Genomic DNA, 14,740 nt, shown 5'->3' on the forward strand with positions numbered 1-14,740 from the left:
TTTCCATTTATTCCCTACTCTACAGTTATGATGGTGGAGAATGGGAAGGCCTTCAGCTTAAGACTACTTCTTGCACTGCTTTATCTCCAAAAAATGGAGACTGATGGTGTGAAACAGTCGCAGTGGACTGTTGAGAAGTGGTAGTGTGGCTAGTTGGTTCAAATCTTACATAAACTCCACACCAACTCCTACAGTTCATTGCCAGTATTAATACCTGTGTCTGTAAGGAGTCTTTTTATCTTCTGTACGACTTCTGTAGATCTACCCATGTGTGGAAGAGAGTAGCATCCATTTAGCGAGACTACTCAAAACAGGTGAGGAGGCACATTAAATTAAAAAAGACTGGTCTGTGCATAAAGATTAATCATGTCACTAAGCACCTGAAAGATTTAAGGAGGAAGTCAGTCCTTTTGATTCTGTCCTCATATTGATTTGGGGGAAATTGCTAAATTTAGAGCAATTAGATACATTGAAAGTAATTAAATGCAAAAGTGCTGTAGCAATTAAAATGTGAGTCCAAGCTGCATGTAGAACAGTTCAAATATTTTATAGTGTTTCTTGATTTCCTTACAACTGCAAGAGTTTTTCCAGATTGATGCCTTCTGGAATTATGAAACCCCCATTTGGTTCTTCAAATTTTTTCCATGGTCCCCCTCAGTGGTTTCTGCTGTAAAGTGATTTTTTTTTTTTTTAAGTAAGCATGGGCGTAATAATTTTAAGTTGCAGTGCACTGCACATGCCCAGAAGAACCTCGATCACTTCCAAATTCAAGGACTAATAAAAATTGGAAGCACTCCAGTAATTTTAAATTACTTTGCACATTGAAGAGTGATTTAAAATCATTGAACTGATTCAATTTTTTTTATATATGCACTTCAATTTGGAAGTGAGTCAGATGGACAGCAGCATGCTGGGGAGGTTCAAGACATATTGAAATAATTTAAACATTTTTAATTCAGGAAAGAGAGAAAGGAGGAGTAATGAGGTTCCTAATAGGAACCTGGACAACACCCCCAACTTATTGCCACTGCTTGGTTCGGAGTAAGGTGATAAAGCAGTGAACGGGTGAGCAACATGATCAAAGAGTCATTCATTCTAGTATTAGAGTGGTAGTAGCATAAAGGACCATCAAAGCTGGTGGGATCTGGACAAAGCCCTGTGGTTATGCCGTATTTATTACTGCTGTTGTTTTCAAAGAGGTTTACACTTCTGTGGGTTTTGTTTTTCCTCTTGCAGATCTAGCTGACAGAGAGGACTTGAATGGCTTGGGGAGAAACACACACGTGTGCATACATGTATGCAAATGTAAGCAATGTGTAATTTGGCTTCACAGCATTTGCTACCTGAGATTGGTGTATGTGCAGAAAGCAAAAGCTGGCATATGGGACTGCCTGGCAGAATGTGAATATTACTTCAGCATTCATGCACAAATGCATAAAATTAAAATAGGAAAATGCCTCTATTTTGCACGACAAAGACAGGAGGACCAATCTAAGGTTAATATTTGTAAAGTTCCTCAATAAGAATTTATCATGTTATTCTGCAGAAATAACAAAAAAAAAAAAAAAAAGGGATTTTTTCCATCAATAAATTGCTTCATTCCTGCATAGCATATCTGCTAAGAATGTATGCTATTAGTATCATAGTTGGTGGGGTTTTTTGAACAGTATGACAAACTAAAGCCTTCCAATGGAGGGTGCATGTAGAGGGGGATGAAAAAAAGAAATAAAAAAATCAAACCCCATCTCAAATGCAAAGAAACAGACATGTTTCTATGATTCTATGTTTGTCTGTTCTAGAGGAATCAAAGGAAAGTGTTAAGAGCAGCGTGTTCAAACACATGCTTTTCCTTCGAACACTAAATCATACTTTGAGTAGGATTTTGGTTCAGGGGTTCTGTTTCAATCCAAACGGACATCATCAGCAGCAGGGTCTCATAGTAGTCTCATTAAAAAATATAAAAATACCTGAGATAGTATGCTCAAAAGTGCAATAGCAACAGAAAGATGGGATTTCCTCTTTGCTTTCTATCCCGTCTTACCTTGCACTTTTCCTTGCATCAAGGGAGTTTCACTGTGGAACAAGCAGGATCCATTAAGTCAAAATCCCACTTTGACAATATGAAGCATACCATGCATCTCGGTGTTCCCACAGAATTTCTTGCTGTGGTTTATAGTTGGCATAAACCCCAGGTGTCTGCCTTCACTAGAAAGACAGGGTACTTTCACACACAGTCCTGTACATTTGGATGAACTGACTGACCATTAAAATCGACTCAGCAGTCATTGCAGACCTATTTAACTTTGTGTCAGCTGGGCTGGGGTGAGCCTTCCTCTAACCATGTATTTAACCGTGGCCAACTGACAAGATGTGAAAGATAGTTTTTCTTGCACAGCCACATTTCTTTTTTTGTGTTGCCTTACTCAGCTTCTTTAAGGTGTGCTCCAACATGACCTTGCGCAGTGGTAAAACACCCAGCTCCTGAGGGAGGATTGCCTTCTCCATATTCTTTGTTTTGCTTTTTCTATCCAGTATACCCTTCTCACTATGAAGAGACCCAACCGTTATCACACGAACTGGTCTCCATGCTTTTCCAACAATCTGTTGAGATAATCATCTTTTTACTTCCAGCTATAAAAGGGCCATTCAGGAAGAACTGAAGTCTCCCCTGGTGTCCGGAGTACTGGCAATCTCAGGTTTCTGACTGTCATCCTTTTTATTTCTCACTTTGTGAATTTCAGTTCATTTCTGTGTTTTTCACTGCTGGATCAAATCTTGTATCCATCTACCTCCAGTTCTGTTCAGTAGTACCTATTGGTTCCTGGTTACGAACCAATTATATCCCTGAGTCCACGTAATAAACCAGTCTAAGACGTCAAGTGGAGGGTTTTCATAGGCTGAAGTCCAGGCTAGGTATGCCACATAGAGCTCATCCATGCCTACCAAGGAAAGATCTCTGATGTTCAGGCAGTAATTCGCTTTTCTTTGGCTGCTTGAGTCTGGATGTAAGCAGGAAACCAAGTACAGATGGCCAGCACATGGAGGCTCAGGATCCCTTGGTAGAATGCAGATGCTCCCAGATGATGAGTAAAAACTGAAGATAAGCATTAGGCAACCATCAATGGCCTGCTCTGGTCTGAGTTGCAACAACTTATGTTCAGCAAAAGATAGCTTCAGAAGGCCACACTGCTGTTTATCATTCTGTTTTCATTTATTATGTGCAGTTTTTGATCCTGAGTATATATTTCATAAGGTGAATTCTCGTTCTCATATCATCTATTGTTGTGTTCCTGGGGTTTTGACAGTAAGTGTTGTGGTTTTTTTTTGGTCGGTTTGTTTTGTTTGTTTTTTCGTTTATATAAAATTGGATAACCTCTCAGACATTACCATAATTATTGACCTCTTTAATGGACACTTTACTTGAAGTCATCAGAGAATTTTGCAGTCCAACAAAATACTTAAGGAATGACCCATTGACAGGTCCCTAATACTAAACATTCAGTAAGGGAAATGCCTCATTCCTCTGTGAATCTCATTGCTGTCCTGCCCTCACAAGCACAGCAATCAGACACTTTCCTGGTCTATGCAAGAACGTTTGCTTTTACACTTTTCACAGCAAGACTAATAATATTTTCACTTGAAGAATCAATCAAACAAACAAACAAAAAGTTAAAAACTATTCTAAATATGAAAAAGCCCCCTCCCAACCCCCCCTCCCCCCCCCGGCCCTGGTAGCAATTTTTCAAAAGTAGGAATACATATACCTGGCACTTGGAGTAAATTTCTCCACTCAAACCCAGCAAAAATAGCATTGACAACTCACCTTTTGAAACTACTTAGGGTTTCTTTAAGGAAGGTGGTCTGTCTTGCAGAGGCAGCAAAACAATGCAGTAAATGTGGTGGCTATTCATTTTCATTTAGCAGATAAATCAATACTCACATAAAGCCTGAGTAACTTGTTGGCACTAAACTATGCAGCTCCATTTTCACTGAAATTTGTCAAGCTTCAAGCATGTGGGCTTCCTTATTTTTTAAAAAGGGATACATGTTTTCATGTTGCATTACATGAAGTTGTAAAAATAAACAGTAATAATCAAGTTATTAATCCTCTTTGTATATTCCAAGAGGAAAAGGTTTTCTTAACATAAATAAAGTAGAAGTCAAAGCAAAAAGCCCCGCTAAACCTTTGTGTGGGATTGAGAGGGGGATGTTTCATACTCTGTAGTTTACAGGCGTATGTTATACTGTACACAGCGTCTGCAAGCACTTTAGAAAATCCTGGATGCTTAGCATAGTCTTAAATCAGGCATATTGCCAATTGTGGATTAAGTAGAGGATAGCTGGGTCATTTTCCTAGGAGTTCCTTTACAGTTCAGTCTCTTTTCTTGGTGTTAATGCTTTTACCGCTGTTGGGTGAAGGGAGGAGAGGCTTGGAATACCCTGCCCCAGGGCCTCCTAAACTGTACATCTGTCATGGATCATGTCATGGAACAGAAATGTTTGTTTTTGCTCCCATTCATTTCAACTGGCAGCCAGTTATTATTAGAATGAAAAATTAAGCTATTATGCAGTGGAAGCCTTGCTGGCTCTATCAAATTTATGGAGTTAATACAGCAAAATTATCCTTTATAGTGGGTATAAGCAGCTGTATATATAATGCAGGCCCTGTCTTGATCAGTCCAAATACAAAATGGCAGCCTTGTTTTCATTATCATTGCTAACGCTCAGTACCAATGGCACCATATTTCAGAAATTTCAAGGGAGTGGTTACTGAGTTAAGAGTAGCGTGGGCGACTTGGTTAAACATACATCTCCACCTGATCTTTAGGAACTGCGGACATAGTGAGCTGTTTTCAGAAAGGGAGAAGTAATAGAATTTCTCAGGACTTCCCAAACATTTATTTTCAAGAGATTGTATCTTTTTGTCTGGCTGCTCTTTTTGTTTTGTTTTGTTTTTTCTCCGGTATAATGAGGTAATTTGCTGTATCTTTTACTAACAGAAGAGGCAAGTGTTGTGTTTTTATTTATTTATTTATCAATGTTTCATATCCTCTTGAGAATCTGAGGTCTGAAATCCTAATGACTCACACACCGTTTATACATGAGGCATTCCCTACGAACAAGGTGCCTGGTGAAAATAGAAGGGAATGAACTAAGCAAAAGACAAAGATAAATGAATAAAAAAGACACATCCAAGGGGGAGAAGAATTTTAATAGTACTTATGTGTCCTTGAAGCTATACCCTCAACACTGGATACCATTAACATTAATTCTGCACATGGAAGGCAATTCTGCTATTCTAAATTTGGCTTTTTGTTAAGCTAAAGAAATGACCTCTGTATTGCACACACTTTTGCTAGAGGTGTTTATGATGCCAAAAGTTCACCCCCACTTTCTCCTATCACCCCAAAAATAATTTTAGTGAAGTTGTCAAGATGGGTTCGATGGACTACCTGCCCTGTTGTGGAATGGGGCATGTTCTCCAGATCACCGTTTCTCGGTCTTACTGTACTCACTTGCTGTGAATAGACCAGTCATCTTTGGAATTAAGCAGTCCTTTTACAAAAGCCGAATCACAGGAAGAGAGAATAGAGAAATAACCAGCACTTGAGTGAGAGAAAAGAAAAAAAAAGATATTCAAAATTAAAAGAGCTTTTTGAAAACCTTATAGAGATGTAAAGTACTTGAAATTCTGAGTCATTCAGTCATTCCGCCTGAAATTATCCTCATGGAGTTTATCAGTCTGTGTGTACCAGTATCATAGGGGACCAATTAATTGCACTTCTAGTTGCCTTTGAGCTATTTTGAAAGTAGGAAGAACTCATTTTGTAAATGGTTTAAACAGCACTACAATCATTACCTACAGTTTCTGGCAGATATTGTCTTTATAGTAGATGGAAGGATAGAAATATCGTTATACTTCATGATTGCTAATGAATTTTGAAGAGAAACATAATAAAAAGAAATTACAAGCTAGCAATTAAATAAAACATATAGATATTAAAAATAAAAATGAAACTTGCTGTGCCACAGCTCTTGTCCAGAACACATACAATCTGAGTTCCTTTCTACTGCTTAAAGAAATTGCTATGAGGGGCAGTCTTGAGGAAATAATGTTTAAACAAATAAATAAATAATAATTCTTAGCTCTAACAAGTGAAAGTTATTTGGAAAAGAAGCAACAACCTCATAAAAAGCAGAGCTGGCATTCACAATTCATTGGGAGCCAGGTGTGGCTCATCTTCTACTGAAACCCATGGTTAGCTCAGGCCTGGAGATGTTAATGGAAGGCAGCTGCGTATCTACTGCAGTTCTCTGCCCCCACCTCATTTTCCTTTGTTTGAAGTCCCTCTCTGACCAGCTTCCTGAGGAGCCAGGTATGCCTGAACTCTGCTCATCTTCTCTTTGCTGCTTCTCTTTGTTATGGGGAAGGTGAATTTTCCCTGGTGTCCTTCTGAGAGGCTGCTGTCTTTATCTGCGGTGTGCGGACCTTTTCTGGTTGTGGCAGGGTAAGGCTGAGTCTAGTTTGGGAGAACATTATTTGTTTTGCTGCTGGCATCTTGGCTCTAGTCCTTGGCAGGTGCTTCTTGGGGTAACACCAAGCATAGAAAGCTCTTCTAATCCTGTTAAGCAATGAGGAGGGAGGCACTGAACATTTCCTGGCCCCTCTGTAGGATGTGGGAAGATCAATGCCTGGATCTGGCAATCCCTTTCAACAGGAATTACTTGCTGGCTATCCAATTCAGTATTTGGAAAGCAATCCTCATATCATTGCCTTTCATTTATATGAGAAAACCCATGTGAAAGGAACATGGAGATACTGATTCTGGTTTCTATTAAGAAGGCCTTTTGCACAGATTTGGTTCAAGATATAAAACTTTGGCCCTAAAGTAGTTTTATGCCAGCTTAACAGCTCCTGCTATCCTATCAGAGCTGTACAAACAGGCTAAAGTGCTAAAGACAATCAGGACTAGGGTAGTAATAAAGTAAAATAATTATTTCTGCAAATAACTATTGGTGATGGGCGCAACAGCTAAGTAGCAATGTTTGGTGGTGCTGCTGGCCACAAAATACAGAATATTTTATTCTCCTTCAAAAATGGTAGGAATGTGGTGGGATGCTTGCAAGTTTTGACACAGGAGCTAATTTCTACTAGTATCTCAACCTTTTTAAAAGGTATAGTGAAACCTTTAAGAAGGTTTTAGATCAATTTGGAAGGATTAACCTACTGAGTTACTAATACCATTCCCTTCTTAAATTATCCAGGGAGACAACAGAGGTTTTGCATTCAAACACTGCCATAGCCGGTTCTTGCAGTGATCATGGTTTTTGTTAATTTCTTATAATCCAGAATTTGTAACGAAATGAAAGTCAAGGTACCTTTCAGATTTAGATGAATTTTAAGGTCACAAAATGATGATTCATAGAGGAATGACAGTCTTGTGAGTTTTGGAAGTGCATAAATCCTGGGGATTGTGTTACTTCTGGCTTAACATTTTTCTGTTCATCTTGAAGGGATATGTTTTCATTTTAGCCTATTAATCTCAGTATATCTTTTTTTTGACACAGATCTATTAGGAATTTTAGAGAGTACAATATAGACTCCAGATGCTAGGTGTTCCTTCATCTTTTTGGTACACACTTTAATCCATAACAACCAACACATTTATTTTATGAGCCTTCACAATCAAGAGAGTCTTAATATCCTTTCTGGCAGGTTTTCACTCTTTGATTTCACGTTATATGGGGGACTGGTTACTTTGAACATACTTTTGAAAGCCTCAAAAGTAACTCCTTTATGGTAACTTTTTTTGTATCTCTACGGTAAATTCTGTTTTGCTTTTAAAATATGCTCACAAGCACACGTTATGGAAACATAGCAGCATTATAAGCTGAATGATAGCGCATGAGATTGTGCGCTGGCAGCGTGTCGTGGGTTGACAAGGTTGAGTGTTTCACACGGAGTGACCAAGCCTCATTAGAGATGTCCATCATCCAGGCACAGCCTCCCTCTCCTGGTTTCATGACAGTCCCAGTACTCAGCAGTGAAATGAAACACATGCTGATCAAACCGCCGCGTCGTCCTGTGCTATCAGTTGGTGCTTGCAATATGTCTCTGCTACAAAACAGCTCTGTCACTGGGATCTGCTGTTACTGGGAATGTAACCATAGGTTTTCTCTTCCTGGAATTTCAGGCTATACATTCTCAATTCAAGCTATGCTTTTTTTTTTTTTTTTTTTTTTCATTTATTTTATTTCTCTGAATGAAGTTCAGTTGTATGCTCATTTTCACTAGGCTGTCTCAAGTGATGTTAGATTACTGCAGGTTTACCAAAGTGCAACTTTGAACAGATTTTGGCGCTTGCTAGGTGGAAAACTTCCCTTCCTTTTTCTCATCTCCAAGTCTGTGTGTGCCTCTGTATCTCCTTCAGAAAAGCAACTGTTGGAATTTGTAAATCCTACCAGTGAAAAAATGTGTGCAGGGTAAAGCAAGCATGTTTACCCATCACTGAGCTCGACAAACATCTTCATTTCAGCGATTCAGAAAACAAATCAAATGAAGAAGGAAACCCTCTGATGAACTTCTCCCTTGCTTCCCTTCATCCAGCTCATCTGATGCTGAAATGAAATACATTTCTACAAGTACAGTCAAGCCGTAAATCGAACAATGAATATCTTGTCCAGTAAAGCTCATATCCCAGCTGGGGTTTTCAGCAGCAGCTTGAGCAATGTTTCTGAGGGGAAGACCTTTATGAAGGAGATTAAGGAGTGCCCGAGTTCAGCAGGCACTGCTCTTTTCTCATCTGACTGAAGGAGTAATGGCTGGGCACGAGATCCTGGCTGCTCTCCTGCATGCAGAGGAGAAGGTGCCAGCAGATTCACACTATTTATACACTCACTCTAGGAGCTTGGGAACACTCATGGGTGAGTGGGGCTGTAGGGTCACCTCCCTTTGCAGTGAGTGGTTTGGGGCAACAGAAAGATACTGGGACAAGTTTTTGAGGGTGTTTTTTTTTGCCTTGTTCTCTTCACGTTTGTATCATTAAAAATCTGGGCCTTTCTGCTAGAAAGTACAGGTGTAGTTGGCCTGTTGCTTGTGGCCCCTGTAAGGGACGGCACAACAGGGATTTTGTGCTGAATTCTTGTCCAGACTGCAACTTCATCCTCTCAAAGTCTCTAATAGTGCCAGGGGTACAGAGGTGCTACGCAGATCTTCTTTTGAAAGCCCCCTCCTCGTGATGTGAGTTACACATGCACTAATGCAAGTTTTTTGAGTCTGCTGTGTGATGGAAATGGAACTGACATACAAAGCAATTCTAGTATGCCACTTAAGCTGCCATTTTACACATTTTCATAATTGTTCGGCCCTTTTTACTGCTAAATAACTGGCTTCTGCATCCATATTGGTGGTCCTAAGGGGGGCCCAGGGAAAGAAAGAAATCTTACTGAATGTTGCATACTAAAAAAGTCCACACAGTGCTGCCCACTTTTTTTTTCTTTTTTTTTTTTTTTTTGAAACTGCTTGGTTTCTTGCCAGTGGCTTGGGAGGAGGCTGGATTTCGACTGTTGCATTTTTCTTTTGCAGTCAACAGAATGTGTTTGAAATTTATTAGTTTTGTTTCTGATGAAAATCGGGAAAGGAGGGGCGCATGGCAGCAGGCTCAATGCTGGACTGAGGCTGCGTTGGTTGAAATGTTTTTGCTTTGCAGGTAGTTGTCCTGTTCCATTTGGTAGTTGCAAATCCATGCTGGCAAGCACCTTGGAACTGCAGTGGAGTGAGATTTGCACGTTATGCGCTGATGATACACGAGGTGAGGTGTGCCCTACATGCTCGAGGGAGAGCCTGAGCTGAGCACGAGATTTTAATGTGCACTGTTACTCAGCTGATACTGGATTTGACTTCAGTGCCTCAGAAGGAAGCTCAAGACCCAGATCCACAGCCCCATTGCAATCTTCAAAGCCTCTCTTTAAAGCAGGCTAGAGATAGAGAAAGCAGCAACAGGACTAAGAGACAGAGGGTCTGTGTCAGATTTTCCCCCCATGCTAAGAAATCTGAACGTGATTCATGTTAACACTGCTGTCCTGCAAGTTTGGATGGGGATAGCTTGTAAACTTCTGTGTTTGTTCTGGTAGTGGCTCTTTGGTTTGGGGGCTGGGAACAACTAACCCAGGGTTTGCTGCAGCCATCGCAGTATGCTAGCAGAAGCAGGGAGGCTTGCGCATTTTTAGCCATCTATTCTGCACGAAGACATGCAGATAATGTCACCCACATCTTGCCCTGGCTTCAGGACCCTGAGCTAATTTTATAACAATTGACGGTGACTTAAACTAATGTTGCTAGGGTGCTGTCAGTGATGCTGAATAAATAGGGAAGGACTTGAGGAGAACAGCAAACAGCAGTTGTGATGACTTTTGTTCTGAAGCTACCTCTGCATGCCAGATTTTACCCTCCAGGCACAGCAGCAGAGCACGACTCCCACCTGTTATCTCTCACCATTGAGGCTTGCTTCTTTCTGTTTAAGTTAGGTTAAATATTTCCCCTTTTCCCAGGATTCAGAGCTCATCAGCCCAGCTGTGGCGCACAGTCTTGAAACACAAAACAGCTGGAGACATAATGTGAACAAAGTTCACCTTTTCTTGTTTACATTTGAAAGCTGCTGCTCTGTTTATGGGATGATGCATTTGTTTAAATGAATGTCCAGCTATTATTGATTTTTCCTCTCCTTTTTTTTTTCCTTTTTTTTTTTTTATGGTTGTGTCACTAGTGTCGTGCAGCAGAGATCTCTCGCTTTAGCACACCTGCACACATATTGACTGTGGAAATTAGGCCGAGCTTTCCCTTCAGTTGCCGTGGTGAAACTCAGGCATGGATTTTACCAGACAGACCCCATGGAGTCTGTCCTTTCTCTTGGCATCCCCATGGCTCTCTTAGTAGGCATGCTCCCACAGCACACCAAAGGTCACCTCGGTATGTAACCCCCTCTTCTTGCCTTCTTTCTACTCTCCCTTTTGCCCCCTCCCCTGCTTGTATTTCTATCCTTCTGTGGTGAAATTCTGTAAGATGAAGCAAGAAGCCGGGACAGCAATTGAGAATTTCAGCCTCTTGGTGCATGTGGAGAATTGTTAGCTCACAGATTGCAAGGCCTGCAGGCACCATTAGCATCATCTAGTTTGCTCTACTGCCTAGCACAGGGTGTAAGACTTCCAGCCAATAATTTATCTGACAAGCTCAACAACCTGCATTGAGCTGAGGTTTCAGCTGTAAGAAAGGCATCTAGCAGTGCTGCCTCTTCCAGAGGTTCTCTGTAGCCTGATGCCCTTACAGTTAACGCCTTGGTTTTCTTTTGAATTTTTTCTAGCTTCTGCATTGAACTAAGTAACTTCTGGATGTTTGGAATATTAACACAGATCCAATTTACTGCTGTATGTAAAATACTTCATGTATTTTTAATACTGATCTACAAAGGGAGCTGTTGGAACTGCTGAAGTGTTGTAGGTCCAGTAAAGACAGGTGGCATTTAGCTTGTATTCTTCTAGAGGAAGTAAAATCCCATTGTGCAGGGTCTATCCTGTGTCAGGAGAAGAAAGAAGTACCTGTGCTGGACAGTTCATCATATGAGATGTCCATTTCTCTATGAAGGTGGCCTGTATGATCATAATTGGTTAGACAAGGCACTTTTCCGTGGTTAGAGATGGGGAAGATCTCTCTCACCACTACAGAGTAACCTACTTAGAAGGAAAGTTACTTCCCAACTTCTCAGAGAAAAGTTGGCTTATACCTTAAAACCAGGAGATTTATGTTCTTAAAAATGTGTGTGGGTTTTTTAATCCTGTCTAATGTAACTATAGATGGTCTCCATAACCATATAAATCCCCCGTTATTGTTTGATTCCAGCCAAGACCTTGGCCTCAGTGATATCTAGTCGTAATGAGTTCCACTGAGTTACAGTGAAGCTAATTGTATTTGATATGGCTCCAGTGCTCAGTACAGGGAATAAACTCACTAGGCATGGAATTCACCTCTGTCCAAAAGACTTAAATAGTATATCGTGTGGGTCTTCCGCACAAGCCAACATTTATTCTTAGCAAGCTAATTGTACACATGACCTGTCTCATAGTCTGTTTCCTTCTTTTAAGGATGCATCCTGCTCTCCCAAATGGCAAGCTAAGCAAATGAAGGTTGAAAATACTTGTTTAAGATGTAGGCTGAAACTTCTCCAAGTGTTGAATTTAATCTATGGGGAATATTTCCCTTGAGAAACTTTGCTTTGAAAAGAGAGTGCATGTGTATGTTTGTTCTTAATTTTTTTCTTTGTCATTTTTGTCACTTCTTGTCTGGGTTCCAGTCTAATTACAAGCAAGAGCTACCAGAATAATAATTTTTGGAGATATCACTTCTGGGAAAACATTTTTTTTCTCTCTTTTAAAGAGTCACAGAGGTTAAAGACTTATGCTTGTTGTGTGACACTAAATCAATGGTCTATCCCTCAGACCATTAGAATGTTGTGCTTTCCAGTGGATATTAAAGGAAATCTGAAGTTCTTTTTTTTCTTGGAGAAACTTGAAGTTTCTTGTTTTCTCCTTAAAGATCACTTCATCAACCCTGATCTTTTGCAATCTAACTAATGAACTTACACTTACTTGCCTTGGAATTCCTAGTGCTGTCTTCCTGATGGTCATTACAATTGACATCATGCATGTGTCCTCTGTCTGGTGGGTTTCATATCTTGGAGAATTTCAGGGGATTCTTCAAGGTGATACTTGTCGGTCCACCATTTTTCTACTGGCCCGGAACTTGAATACCATGAGAATATTAACTCTACGTAGTTCCCTGAGGCTGTAGACTTAAAAAATAAAAATAAATAAGAAAATCTCAGTAGAACATATTTGAAGCATGATTTCTCATGCATACCTTTTGTTCCTCATTGTTCCTGTTCTTTAGCCATGAAAACATCAGATTCCTGTAAACATGATATATCCACGTTCCAGTGAAGCCTGTAAAAGTCATTGAAAGGCCATCTTCTTTAAGTTATAGTAATGTAAATCTGGAATAACTCAATTTGCTTAATTTGAGTTGCGTGAGTTGACATAGGTGTGGTTGACACAGGAAGTTGGCTAACAGTTCCGAACACCAGGAAATAATGAGGTCACAGTTGCTTCTTGTTCCAAAGACAGCTTGGTCTTAACTCCAGGTGAAGCCCCACCAAAGAAGTAATTTAGAATTGTTTTTTGCACCTGTAATGCAGCCACAATTAGCATCAGTATAGAGATGTCAAAATACTTGGAGCCACAACAGCAGGTTTAATCGCTATTTCAAATGCACATAAAAGAAAATTCCCTTTCCCTTTTCTCAGAGTAAAAATAAGAGTTAGACATGTGAAAAGGTATGCTGAAATCCATATAAAAATCAACTGCATTTTTGAAGTCTATTTGAGAATTTTACGTATTATTTCTAAGTATTTTCAAATCAGATTCTTTCTATCTTCTCTTTTCCCTTAGCACTGCAAACAAGTAACTTGAGATTTTTATAGGAAGTACCATATAAATGAACTAAGTTCCACAGAACTGTAATAAAACAAACCAGACTCAAAAAAAAAAAAAAAAAAAAAACCTCCAGCCTTCCCCTCCATACACTCCTTGTAGGCTTAAAAATCCCAAATCGCCAGCAATAGTCAGTGTGTGACTGCACACACAGACAAGTTGTGCAGCAACAAAAAGTAGGAGATTAAACAGCCCAACAGTTGTTCTTTAAAATAATCCTTTTTTTAAAAAAAATGTGATGAAACCCACCACGTAAAGGACAGATTGAGACCAGTAGTTGTGTGGCTGAGGAAGTGTGTTGTTCTCCTTCATTTTTATGAAGGCCATTCATGAAATTCTTTCCTGAAATACTTAACGAATATCTCCAAATACCATTTCTGCAGAAGGACTTGGAATCATTAGATGAGATTTTCTGAAATGTGGTGAACTCATTGGCAAGATTATTTATTTTAAAAGAAGGATTTCTGTTTTGCTTTGCAAGAGAACTTAGACCCTCAACTTTTAAGTTTTTTAAGAATGTGAGTAATCCCGCAAGCATTTACACCTTAACACTTTCTATTCTGCATTAATGCACACAGCTATTGATGTACTAATTCCGTTGCATCTACTCTGAAAAGGTTTTGTATATACAGTTTCTCGGACATTGGCTATAAATTGGACGTGCATGCCCTTATTAGTATATCTTTAGGATTTTTCAGCATGTATCCATATGCTAATAGCAATTTCTTTATGAAATATAAACACGTCAGTATTTCATATTAGATATATTATTTTAAAATATTTTAGTAAATATACAAATATTTCATAACGTTAATTTGAGGATTTGTACATTCAGGGAGTACTTGCAGTACTGAATTTTCACGTGTATTTTTTTTCTTTTGAAATGGAAACTGCTTTGTGGAGCACTAAGCTGGGCTGAGCTTCCCCTTGTTTACTTTGGACAAGCTGAGTGACAAAATTAGACTGTTTAATGACATTTTCTTACACCAGACAGTTTTCATTATCCTGCAATACATTTGCAGTATGGTGACATAAGCTGAAATAGATTGGATAGCCACTACCAGTGTTAGTAGAAATATTCCATTTGCAGTATTTCTAACGCTGCAGCCCTTGGTTGTGTTGCCAGTGGGATTTTCAGAATGTGCATCACTGACATAAGACCTCTGCAACTGAAGTCAGTGGAAATCTTAAATACTGA

At 39.5% G+C, this 14,740-nt stretch overlaps 2 long non-coding RNA genes across 2 annotated transcripts in view; one reads left to right on the forward strand and one right to left on the reverse strand.

Annotated features, from left to right (window-relative positions):
• The window catches only part of LOC106018859 (uncharacterized), a 618,314-nt gene that overhangs the window by 400,106 nt on the left and 203,468 nt on the right, over positions 1-14,740 (forward strand). The window lies entirely within an intron of this gene.
• LOC140001989 (uncharacterized) lies at positions 11,431-13,185 on the reverse strand. Its single transcript, XR_011807824.1, has 3 exons — positions 12,914-13,185; positions 12,643-12,845; positions 11,431-11,570 (listed from the first exon to the last, which is right to left on the reverse strand). It is a non-coding gene; the product is annotated as an uncharacterized lncRNA (long non-coding RNA).

The sequence above is a fragment of the Anas platyrhynchos genome, chromosome 3 (assembly GCF_047663525.1).
Source record: "Anas platyrhynchos isolate ZD024472 breed Pekin duck chromosome 3, IASCAAS_PekinDuck_T2T, whole genome shotgun sequence".
NCBI classification, from domain to species: Eukaryota; Metazoa; Chordata; class Aves; order Anseriformes; family Anatidae; genus Anas; species Anas platyrhynchos.